Here is a 13,448-nt window from a genome sequence, read left to right as displayed (position 1 = left end):
TTTTCACAACCTTTTTCTAAGACTTAAGGGAGCCATATGAGTACAAACTACCATGTATGAAATAAATAAGCTACAAGGATATATTTTACAGCACAAGGAATGTAGCCAATATTTTATAATAACTATAAATGGAGTTAAAAGTTGTTAGTCACTATGGTGCACACTTGAAACTTATATAATATTGTAAATCAACTATACCTCAGTTAAAAAAATTAAAGAGAGAGCTATATGAACATTGTACAAGTGCATTATTTTAAATTCCAATATGCCACTCATGCATTATTAATTATTATGCCCAGGAAGCACTGCTCCTTTTGTGGCTGGGATAGTGTAAATCCATTTTCAGACCCCAAAAGGATATGTTAAAATTATTTCCGGGTTTATGGTTGAAAATCAAACACCTTACTTAATCTTAAATCCCAACCTTTTTTAATTCACAAAGTTTTGACAATAGTCACTCTGTTTGACGGTTGTGGGAACCTTGCTTTTGTTGGCTGTTGGCTGAGTGTAGTATTCACAGTTTTGGACACAATACTAGCTTCTAATAGGTGCTCAATATACAGCTGGGGATGAAAGGAAGGATAAAAGGAATGGGATGTCCTGAGGGAATGGATATACTTCATGCTGTGATGTGTACAGGGTTTTTTTCCCTATCACGTTGTTATAAACCTGTGCTCTATTCAGAGCTGGTTCTTCAGTGGACTGAAGTCCAGTCCAGCCCAGAGACTCACTCCCTTAAATCAAGCATTTAGCACAACATAAGCATAATAATAGTTACCAAGGGAGCTTTCACTTTCTGTCTGGCCCAGGGCTCCGTTCACTAAAGGTTTTTCTGGTTAAGAGTTTGAACTCTTGGGTCAGACAACCTGGGTTTTCGTGCTTGACTCACTGTTCATTACTGTGTGACTCTCTGCAACTTCTTAACTATTCTGGGCCTCCATTTCCTCATCTGTAGCTGAGGCAGCCAACAGGACTTAGCTCATTGAGTTACTGTAATTAGAAAAATAGCTACATTTGGATAATATTTATTGGTACTTATTATATATCAGTAATTTTCTAACTACTAATCATCACCCCTAGAACCCATCACGGTAGGTAAATAAAAAATATATCCCGCCCAATGCAATAAAGTTATCTCTCCTTGAATAAGTTATACATATATATACCTTTACAGATATTTTCATTTTTTTTCTGAATTGTCCCTTATGCAAAAATCTTTGCACTCTACTGGTCTGAGGGAAGGTGGGATGAAAGAATAAAAGAATAGCAGTCAGAAAAAGTAGTGGAATATTTAAAAAAAAAAATTTTTTTTAAAGCAAGAATGACTCATTATGATCCTTTTGAAAAACCTAATTGTTCTTTGGGGAGGGACTAGTTCCATAGTCAATACATTCAGGAAAAACCGTCTCCTCCCTTTGAAAATCCACAGCCCATGTTTACATAGTAAAGGCGCTAAGAAGTTCTACAGGAAAGAAAACAGTTTGGTTTTCTCTAACCCAGCATTTCCTATGCTGATTTGACCGCAGACATTGTTGCTGTTGTTCCATGTCTTCTATCATTTATTAACACTGCGGAACACAGTCTGGAAGACTCCGGCATGTTGCCGTGTCTCCAGGAAACCCAAGCAGACTCTGGGCTTGCTCACGAGAATCAGAACGTAACCCTGCACATACTCCTGGAGGCAGGCGGCTGACCCGCTAGTTCCTTTTCAACCGATTCTGGTGGTTGTGTGCAGACGCGGCTTCAAAAGCTGAACTGCAAATGGCAGAAGACCTGGTGCGTAAGAGCTACAGCTAGAAAGCAAAAAAGGTGCTGTTTGTTGCGTGTTCAGTGTGACAAAAACACTAACAGCTCTTCGTTCTTTCAGCCACAGCTCCATTCAGGATAATGCTGGGTGTCACCAGGCGCAGGTGCAAAGGGCAAACCTACATGGTACCAAGTGGTGTCTGTCTATAGCAAGTGAGGGCTGTTCTAACTTCAGGATATCACCAGGGGGGCTATTACTCAATTCTGGGTCAACACTATGGTTATGTCTTCCTTCCAGTTTTACTGAGATATAGTTGACATATGTACTGTATACATTTAAGGTGGACAGCATGATTTGACTTATGTACATCATGAAATGATGACCACAGTAAGTTTAGTGAATGCCCATCATCTCATATGGACACAACATTAAAGGGAGAGAAAAACTTTATTTTCTTTGTGATGAGAATTCTTAGGATTTACTCTTTTTTAAAATATATAAATTTATTTATTTACTTATTTTAGGCTGCGTTGGGTCTTTGTTGCTGCGCGCGGGCTTTCTCTAGCTGCGGCAAGCAGGGGCTACTCTTCGTTGTGGTGCGCAGGCTTCTCACTGTAGTGCTTCTCTTGTCACCAAGCGCGGGCTCTAGGTGCGTGGGCTTCAGTAGTTGCAGCACGTGGGCTCAGTAGTTGTGGCGCACGGGCTTAGTTGCTCCGCGGCATGTGGGATCTTCCCGGACCAGGGCTCAAACCCATGTCCCCTGCATTGGCAGGCGATTCTTAATCACTGCGCCATCAGGTAAGTCCCAGGATTTACTCTTTTAACAACTTTTATATATAACATACAGCGATGCTAATTAGAGTTATCATGTTGTACATTATATCCCTAGTACTTATTTATAACTGTTAAGTTTGTGCCTTTTGACTGCCTTCATCCAACTCCTCCTCCTTCATTCCCCACCTCTGGTGACCAAAACCCGATCTCTTTTTCTATGAGCTTGTTTGTTTTTGAAATATAATTGACTTATAACACTATGTTAGTTCCTGGTACACAACATAGTGACTTGATATTTCTGTGTATCTCAAAATGATCACCACCATATTATACGAGAAAGTTATTTATTCAGCTTCCTTATTTATACTTTTTCTTTTTTTAAAAAATGTCCACTCTACACTCAAATTGTTTCTCTGCTTAATAGCTTAATACATTTCTAATTCTTTGGAGAGGAGATTTTTTTGTTGTTTAAACCACCTGTGTTCCGCTTTAAAGTACAAAGAGTAAAAATCATTAATATTTTACCATGTAGAAAGGGTACCCAATGCCTTGATGAACCTCATTCTTTTTTTAAAAAAATTTTTTTAAATTATAGTTATTTACAATGTTGTCTTAGTTTCTGGTGTCCAGCAAAGTAATTTACTTATTTATATATTCTTTTTCATATTCTTTTCCACTATAGTTTATCACAATTATGGAATATAGTACCCTGTGCTATACAGTAGGACCTTGTTTATTTTATATATAGTAGTTTATATCTGCTAATCTCAAACTCCTAATTTATCCCTCCCCCCCTTTCCCCTTTGATAACCGTAAGTTTGTTACATGTGTCTGTGAGTCTGTTTCATAAATAAGTTCATCTGTGTCATATTTTAGATTCTGCATATAAGTGATATCATATGGAATTTGTTTTTCTCTTTCTGACTTACTTCACTTAGTTTGATAATCTCTAGGTCCATCGGTGTTGCTGCAAATGGCATTATTTCATTCTTTTTTAAGGCTGAGTAGTATTCCATTGTATATGTATGCCATTCATCTGTCAATGGGACACTTCAGTTGCTTCCATGTCTTGGCTATTGTAAATGGTGCTGCTATGAACACTGGGGTGCATGTACTTTTGACGAACCTCATTCTTGACTTCTCTTATACACACAATAATTTTACAGTACATAAATTCTATGCTGTATGTCATAAACATTTTTCTGCAGTAATAAACATCATTCAACATTATTTTTATTAATGGCTGAAAATATTCCATTTGTGTGACTGTGCCATAGTTTATCTAACCCTTTGCTTTTGAGGGACATTACAGTTGTTTACAACTTATAATTATTCCAATTGGGCCTTGTGCAAACACTCTTGTATGTCCAGCATTTCACTCTTTTTTTTTTTTTTTTTTGGCTGCACTGGGTCTTCGTAGTGGTGCACAGGCTTCTCATCGCGGTGGCTTCTCTTGTTGCGGAGCATGGGCTCTAGGTGCGCGGGCTTCAGTAGCTGTGGCTCGCGGGCTCTAGAGCACAGGCTCAGTAGTTGTGGTGCACGGGCTTAGTTGCTCCGCAGCAATGTGGGATCTTCCTGGACCATGGCTTGAACCCGTGTCCTCTGCATTGGCAGGTGGATTCTTAACCACTGCTGCCACCAGGGAAGCCCACAAACAGGTTTCTAATGATGGATTTCCCTTTAGACACGGGCACTCCAGACAACGCCTAGTTCATGGAATGTAGTAAATGCTCAATAAAAAATAGTTGAATGAATACATGTCATACAAAACTTAAAAAGTCAAGTGTCCATCCTATCAATCAAAGTCTATCTAATCAGCCAGAGCTATTCAGGAACTGTTAATAGGTAACCGATGGGTGTTAAGTACAAGCTCTGAACAATCATTTTCTGGAGTTTCACGTTCTCCATAAGTAGAGGTAGCAAACTCATGTCCAAGTGCCACAATCACGGCATTTTTATTTTTAGGTTCAGGTGGTATTTAAACATCTTTAAATACTGGCCAGCATTTCTAAAGTAAGCTTCTACATAAAAATCTGGAGGTCTGGCTTTTCTTGACAAAACGTGAGCTCTGGCCACACCAAGTCTGAACTCCCAGCCACGTGACAACGGAGTGGGCGGGGCGCGAGGAACAGCCGCCTCTCTCCCATACTGGCCCAGCCCCCAGCTGGCCGCCTGGCTCACCTCCCTACCTGCCTGGCCCTTGTCGGCATCTTGATTTTGCCTTTTTTTTTTTTTTTTTTTAAAGTCTGGACTATGTTACCTTGGAGATCTTATCTGAGATTATTCTTTAAATTCAGAGAAACTGACTTGCTGTTTCTCCTCCCGATTTTTAAGAACTTGCTATTCCCGAACCTTCCTTGATAGCCTGTTTTTTGTTTTGGGGTTTTTTTGTTCTTTGTCTTTACGAGACTAGCAGGGACAACTCTCTGCAGACACTCCTCTCTCAGCAAACTCTACTGTAGGTTGATGGCAATCAAAGACACTGGAATACTTTCTCCTGTGCACGTGGGCTGGGGGAGGGGAGATGGGGAGAAAAGAGACACAAAGATCAAGGAGGGTTATTGCTCAACCTTTCTGTTCTCGGCCCATCCTGGCTGTTACACTAACGCCAGCAAGACACTTACTTGAAATATATATTTTTTTTGGGGGGGGGTAGGGAATCTCGATGCTACTCTGCTTTGAGCAAAAAACTGTTTACTCTCTTCCTATTATATAATGAGACACAAAAATAGAGAAACATTCGTAATACTTTGCTATCAGAAAAGCAGACCTTTTAGACATTGCAGATTACATACAAGATAAACACGTCGCCCATTCCCCCCTGCTCCCGAATAACATAAGCATAAATGCCAAACTTCTATTACCAATTCGTAGGTAGTCTAAATTGGCTTTATTTTCTCCTCCGACAGTAGGTGTTTGGTGTCAATGTACATTTTTTTTTCTACCACAATGCTTCCTTTCTCCAAACTATTAATTTTGTTTTTATGAATAATACAGTATGCCCCAGTTATTATTTAGTTTGATTGTATGCTAGCCTCATGCTCTGCATTTTAATTTAAGTGTAACTGCTCAGGAAAAATGCAAATCTCTCCTATTCAAATTCAAAAGAAAATAAATGGATTTTTTATGGCCTAAAGGATCTATTCATTACCAAATCATTTATCTTTTCAGAAAGAGCAGTTTACATATCCAATATGCTCCAGTGCTGTCTTTATTTTCTTCATTTTTTTCTCCTTTGATAAATATGCTTGCTCTTTCAAATCTGCCTTGAATCTCTGCGGACAGGGGCAGCTTATAGCAGACTGAACAAGAATATAATTAATAGCATTAAACAAAAGCAAAGGTGGCATAGAAAGCTCAAACATATTGAATATTAACAAAATAATAATAAGTCTAAAACTTGGATTGCCACGTTAATAGGAAAAAGAAAGCTACACTTTGGCCTTATCAAAGCAAAAAGACGTTATATAGTGGAGAAGAGACAAGAATGTCTTTTTAACGGACTGGCTTTTTTCTAGTTGCTGATATCTTTAAGAGCTAGAGCTGATGCTCTAATTATGCTCTTTGATTTTAATTCTAACATTATCTGCTATTAGAAGTTTGGCATTTTGAACGCCAGGCTGTATTTTCATTGAATACCGGTTTATATTTATATCTTGATGAAAGAAACCAGTTTAGAGGACATTGCTTCTGGGAGGGTGTCGGAATACACAAACAGCTGTGATGCACAAAGCAATTTCCGCTAAATACCTTTCACCGTAGCAGCTAGCCTGGCCTCCTCCTGAATTAGGAAGGCCCCTAAATGAGAAATTGTAGCAGCAACTGCGAGTCTGCGGCCTTTGTCATTTTCTAGACATTTACTTTTCTGTGACATATTGTACTTTAAAAATCATATGATTGCATTAAAGTTACCCAGAATGTTGACTTTCCCCATTCATGTTTATGTATTAAATTGGATTTCAGGGCAAACTGAATGGATTTCTTTGTTCTCACTAGATTAAGTCCAGATAGATAATCTGGTTTAGTTATGGCTACATTGTTTAAATAGTGCTAATTATAGTACTTACAATACAATGGCAGAGGGGGCAACTTAAATGTTCATTTTGAAGAAGGAAAAACAAAAATCATATGCCAGGCTCAAAAAATGTACAGTCATTCCAACTCCCTCCCTGAAGGCCACTTTAAAGACTGGTTTTCAAAGAATTGTTTACCTTGAAATTCTCAAACATCAGCCATGCTTCCAAACATGAAGCCTTGTGTATAGAATTGTTGGTGATCTTGGGGGGCTGATTTTGAGTCTTATGCAGAGCGGACTTGTCATTTTACACCAGTCTGCAGGGCCCTTGCTTTTCATTTGTTCTCTGGAAGGGAAGGAGCTGGGTGACAACACTCCGGCCACAAACTCAAAGGCCCTTTTTGACTGAAGGCTTCCCAAATGAAAGGAAGGCTCGTTCTGAAAGAGGTGAATGAAAGCTCTTGGAAGGACTAATTGGCGAGCACTACTAGGCCGGGGACAGAGCAATCCAGAGAACATCTGACAGCTAACTCCTTAAGAGACAAAAATAAATCAGGGTTTCATGAGGTGCTTTTATTAAGTGCCGTGTGTTTTTTATAAAGAGAAATTATAGGATTAGGTTGGGAAGGGAAAACAGGGGACATATAAGCAAATGTTTACCTAGGCCACTTCTTTCTAGATTCTAGGGATTGGCGCTTAACTTCAATTGTCCTCCATTTCATGATTTATTTGGGAAATTCCTGAGGTGGGAGCAAAGGGATATATCAAGGTCTTGGCACCATGAACTAAAACAAATAACACGTTGGAATATTTTTAGCCGATGATAATGCAGAACACAGGGAAATAGATCGAGGACGATTAAAAAGAGACAAATGGCGATGTTCTGACTTGAAAGTGATGGGATACTGATTATTTAGGGAATGTGTGTGGAATTCTTCTCTATAAATCACCTATGACTCAGGGTCTAGGTGACTGTATGAGGTGGATAGACAAATACAGCACCTCTCGAGGAAGGAAAGACAAGACAATCACAATGCCAACGATAGCTTTTTTTGTTTCATGTGTCACAAACAATAATACAGATAATAGATTATGCTTTAAAAAAAAAATTGAGTGCAACGTGAGAATAGGATCCTGGATCAGATTTTAACATTTTTCTTATAAAGGGCATTAATTGGACAATAGGCCAAATCTGAATAAGGTTTATAGGTTTAATCAGGATACTGTATCAATGGTAATTTCATGATTTTGATAATTATCCCAGGATTATATAAAAGAATGTTAGTTTTAAACCAAAAATACACATTAAGAAGGGGGCAAAAAAAAAAAGTCAGGAATGTGGGAAGAGAGTTAACTTTTGCTTGTCGACACATTTCCAGGAATTGTCCACGACTCGAAGTTACTGTGATTCCATGCAAGAAAATAATTTTGGAAGGAAAAGTGAACTGCTCAGTTGTTGGGCTGACCTGCTCTACTGTTTAAGGTCCTGGACAAATTAATTAAGCACTTGCCTTGTACCTCCATTCTCTCAGCTATAAAGTGGGTTTAATAAGAATTCATTCCATTTATTCATTGCAAGGATTAAAGGAGATAATGTACATGGAGAGGCATTCAGCTAGCTCCTGGCTCATGGCAGGTATCAGAAGCTGTCTAGTCTGTGGTCACGATTTTGCTTAAAATTATTTCTATAGCTTCTATTTTGATGAGTTGGCTTTTGTGTGTTTGGAAATAACTTAAAATAGAATGGCTTGCCTGTAAATCCATGTACCTGGAAAATGTTCATATGCTTTAGAAAACACAGAGTTTGGAAGTTGGAATTAATTCTTACCAAGATAAACACTTTTACAGTTACATGGAGATTATGTTCTTTCCTTGTGGAAAAATCTTTTATGAAAAGCATAATAAACTTGAGCTTGGACGAATAAGGCTATTTGGTAACAGTGAGTAGCTGTTGGTTTTCTAGTGTAAGAAGAAAATGGAAATTTGTCCAAAAATAGACACTCAGTAGTAACAGTAATAATGGCCAGCACTTGTGGGTGTGCTGCAGCCCAGGTTCCTAACCCCCTGCTCTCATGCTTCTTGAGAGGTAAGTCTTGCAAGTTCTGTAAGTTTCACAGTTTCAGTTTTTTACAATCTATTTTCTGGGGGCATTGAGAAGGGGAAAAGAGCATTATTAAATAATAAAAGTATTCCAGATCTAATTTTAGCCATTTCCTTCCTTCCTTCCTTCCCTCCTTCCCTCCTTTACTCCCTCCTTCCCTCCTTCCTTCCCTCCCTCCCTCCTTCCCTCCCTCCTTCCTTCCCTCCCTCCTTCCCTCCTTTACTCCCTCCTTCCCTCCTTCCTTCCCTCCCTCCCTCCTTCCCTCCCTCCTTCCTTCCCTCCTTGCTTCCCTCCTTCCCTCCCTCCTTCCCTGCCTCCTTTCCTCCTTCCCTCCCTCCTTCCTTCCCTCCCTCCCTCCTTCCTTCCCTCCCTCCTTCCCTCTTTCCTTGCCTCCCTCCTTTATTCCCTCCTTCCTTCCCTCTTTCCTTCCTTCCCTCCCTTCTTCCTTCCTCCTTTCCCTCCTTCCCTCCTCCCTCCCTTCCTTCCCTCCCTCCTTGCTTCCCTCCCTCCTTCCCTCCTTCCCTCCCTCCTTCCTTCCTTCCCTCCCTCTTTCCTTCCCTCACTTCTTCCTTCCTTCCCTCCCTCCTTCCCTCCTTCCCTCCCTCCTTCCCTCCTTCCTTCCTTCCCTCCCTCCTTCCCTCCTTCCCTCCTTCCCTCCCTCCCTCTTTCCTTCCCTCACTTCTTCCTTCCTTCCCTCCCTTCTTCCTTCCTTCCTTCCCTCCTTCCCTCCCTCCCTTCCTTCCCTCCCTCCTTGCTTCCCTCCCTCCTTCCCTCCCTCCTTCCTTCCTTCCCTCCCTCCTTCCTTCCCTCACTTCTTCCTTTCTTCCCTCCCTCCTTCCCTCCTTCCCTCCCTCCTTCCCTCCTTCCCTCCCTCCTTCCCTCCTTCCCTCCCTCCTTCCCTCCTTCCCTCCCTCCTTCCTTCTCTCCCTCCTTCCTTCCCTCCCTCTTTCCTTCCTTCCCTCCCTCCTTCCTTCCCTCCCTTCTTCCTTCCTTCCCTCCCTCCCTCCCTCCTTCCTTCCTTCCCTCCCTCCTTCCTTCCCTCCTTCCTTCCTTCCCTCCTTCCTTCCTTCCTTCCCTCCTTCCTTCCCTCCCTCCCTCCCTTCCTCCCTTCCTCTCTCTTCTTGTGGAAAAGACATTTACTACTGAGCTATAAATCACAGGCGATGGCTGGGGTGGGAGGAGCCACGTGGGCACGTGCTGGGCCTGGATTCTGAATTCCTCACCGAGGTGCTCCTTCATTCGCACCCCCCTTTACTTCAGGTGGAAGGAGCCACCCACAGGCTGATCATTCACCTTGCATAGGTGTTTGTAGTTTTTATGCGTCTCCTCAGGGCTCAGCTTGGAGACTCTGAGAATCTGCTGCGGATCCTTAAGGCTGAGGCCGGAGAGGCTGGAGATGGCTGCAGGCCGGTCTGCAGCGCATCCCTGGGCGAAGGCCCTGCCCGTCACCTGTGCGCCCATCACCATGACCTGGGCCAGGTGCTTGGCCAAGGCGCCTGCGCGGCCTCAGGGGCCTGGGTTCCAGCCTCTAGGCCCTGCGGCCCCCTTGCCTTCTTTCTTTTGATTAGAAATTTGGTGTATGTTCAGAGTAGAAAACTGGGAAAATTCTACAACCGACAGCAACAAATAGAACAGGAAAAGTTCTCATAACCCTCCTCCCGAAGTGACAACGTTCTTCACTGTTGTAACCAACCAACTACAAGCTTCCTGAGCATCTGTCACCTACTCGCTACTGCACTTCATGTCACTTGAGGACACAAGTGGTACCATGACCCTTTCCACACCATGCACACAACTCTGGAAAGGCAGTCAACCATACTCAAGCAACTGGAGTATCAGAGGATACGAAAAGGTGCTTTGCTGAGATGGACAGATAAGGCCCAGAAAGGGTCCTTAAGTAGGCCTAGGGCTGATTGTGAAAGAGCATTTAAAAGGTCAGAATTGTCAGGAGAACTAACCAGTGATTTCAGCAGACAGCACAGTCGTTCAGAGCGTGGGCTTCAGACTCACCGGCTCTAAGGAGGAGTCTTGACTGTCATCGTATACAGGCTGTGTGACCTTAAGTGAGCTAGTCAGGCTTTGGAAGGCTTAGCTTTCTGATCTGTAAAATGGGAAGATAACGCTCTCTGCCTAATAGGTGACAACAGGATTTAAAGAGAAAGTTAATGTACAAGCCCACCGAGGAAGGACGGCCACTATTCGTATGATTGCTATGTAACACTTTTGCAGAGTGGATTGAGTAGCATAGAGAGGACATCAACATTCCCATCTTAGAATGTAAGGCAGCAAGATGGTGACCCCGTAGGCCAAACTGCATTTGCAGACACGTTGTGTTTAGTTCATGGAGTGTTAAACGTTTTTAGGAGGCAGATTGCATACACATTCAGATATTCCCTAGGAAAATGGGAAAATCAGGCAATTCCCCCATGTGGCAACAATAGCTGAGTAACAGTGACTTTACGTTGATGGGATGAACTTTGCTAGAATCCCTTACCCTTCAGGATCTCCCTCATTCTCTTGGCATTTGAGTTTGAGACCCCTGAGTTAAGTTCTTTTTTAAATACTTGTATTAAAGGTGATGCTGCCGGTCTGGGATCCACGCTTTGAGATCCGTGGACCTAGAAAGCATGTGTCTTTATTTGGCTTTATTTGCAAAAGTAATATTTGCTGACCTTAATAAAATGCGGACAATGCAGGAAGGTATAAAATAGAAAGTGAAAATCAACAGCTAATTTCTATCCTTCTGGAAGAGTTAATTTAAAAAATTGTTTGTTTCAAACGTATGGGCACCAAGGGGAGAAAGTGGCAGGAGTGGGGTGGGGAGGTGGGACGAACTGGGAGATTGGGATTGACAGCTATACACTAATATGTATAAAACAAATAACTAATGAGAACCTACTGTATAAAAAAATTTAAATAAAATTCAAAAATTAAAAAAACATTTGTTTCTTTATAAACTGATGTGCTACAGGCTATACCATACAATTTAAGAGCTGTGAAGTTTTATCTTTCTTTTCTAGAGTGGCTTGAAGTCGTAACAAATTGAAAAAGAAGAAAAACATGAGGGGTAAGGAAAGGTACAGTGAGGACCAACATAGACAGACACTCACCACAGACCTGATGCCGTGCTCGATGACGAGCTCGCTCAAGCCCCAGAGCAGCTTAGGGTGGGAGGCACTAGTTATTATTCTCCTTTTACAGATGAAGAAATAGAGGCTTAACAGTGTCAGTGACTCACACAGCTAGTGACAGCGGCGCTGGGATTTGAGCCTGAGCCGCCCTCTACCTGCTTCTGGTCCCGCCCACCAACTCCTTCTCACCATCTTTGCCAGCTGACATTTACTGATTGCCCATTAAACACCAGACACCATGCTGAGAGCTGGCAATACGAAGATCTCAGGGATGTAAAGCCTGGGAGAATGGTTCCAACCCCTTGTGTCTGTAGTCATGGATTCTCTATGGCCCATTTCCCCAGGAAAGGACACACGAACACATCACTTGGTGCACAGTTTCAGGGGTATCAGAGACTTTCCCCGAGCTTATTTATAAATCTCCAACCCTCCCAAGCTGAGGACACTTGATCTTGCAGTGTAATCCCCAAATTTTATTCCCATGGGCTCACAGAACGAGACTTGTGCCTGAGACTGAGCTGAGGCGTTGACTGTTTAGTGTCTTACACTATTTGAGTGGACACCTTGGCCTCGGTATTCTCATCATTAGACGCAGGGCCGGCCTCACAGACCTGTGTCCGGGCCCCAGGCTCAGAAGAGCCCCACACTTGGCTTAACGTTCTGCTGACAACATCTTGAAATTCTTAGTAATTTTTGAAAAGGGAGGTCACATCTTCATTTTGCACTGGTCCCCGCAAATTATGTACCTGGTCCTTATTAGACATTGTGGCACCCAAAGAGAGACCCCTGGAAGACTGAACACTTGACAATAATAATTACTGGGCAGGTATTCATTCATTTCACCCTCACAGTTGACCTAGTATGACTGGTTCAAGTTTTACCCCCATTTAATAGAGAAGTATTTTGTAAATGCAGTCAATCCTTGAAATGTCTAGTGTTACTTAGTAATGAGTGAGCCTTATTAGTGTGATGAGTCTAGAATCTTGCCTATTTGTATAAATTCCCCGTCTATTTTAAACACACAAAAAGTTGAATCTCTGGGGACCTGACCCAGCTGTGCAGATATTTTCTTTCTGTAAACACTGAGTTGTTATCTTCTATGTTCTAGTGCTAATTCAGGAAGTGTTTTGATCTTGATTCATCTACTGATCACATCAGAATCCAACTCTCAATAATAATGAATGTGATTGGATTCCCCCAAAACTGAGCCAAGGTGTGTCTGCAGGCAGCTGTCCCGGCTACTGAAGGTGGCTGTGGTGTGACTGGTGGGGAAGGAGGAGAGGATGGCTGTGAGGACGTCCTCACAGCTGGAAGCAGGTGGCCTGTGGGTGAAGAGGCTGTCATGTCAGCAGCAGTTGAGGCACCTCTGATTCATGACTAGGTCTGGGAGGGAGCTGGCATATCAGCCACAATTCAAAACTCGAATTTCACCTTTACTTTCATCCCAAGTCGGTGCACTGCTTGGAGATCTGTGCATTGTTCAATTGTGATTATTTAAAACCAGTATAGATTGGTTAACTCAAAAGAGAACTGAAAGTTTTCTATTTTTGACTAAAAAAAAATCTGTAGTATGTTTAAATGCTAAGAGAAATATGTACTACATTTCTTAATTAGTCTTCTCTAATAAAATACTTTTTATGGTTTTCTGTGCCAATGGTATACTGTTCCCATAACTATTTG

This window comes from Phocoena sinus, chromosome 15, assembly GCF_008692025.1.
Source record: "Phocoena sinus isolate mPhoSin1 chromosome 15, mPhoSin1.pri, whole genome shotgun sequence".
In the NCBI taxonomy this organism is placed as follows: domain Eukaryota; kingdom Metazoa; phylum Chordata; class Mammalia; order Artiodactyla; family Phocoenidae; genus Phocoena; species Phocoena sinus.
Note: the sequence above shows the minus strand (reverse complement) of the source record.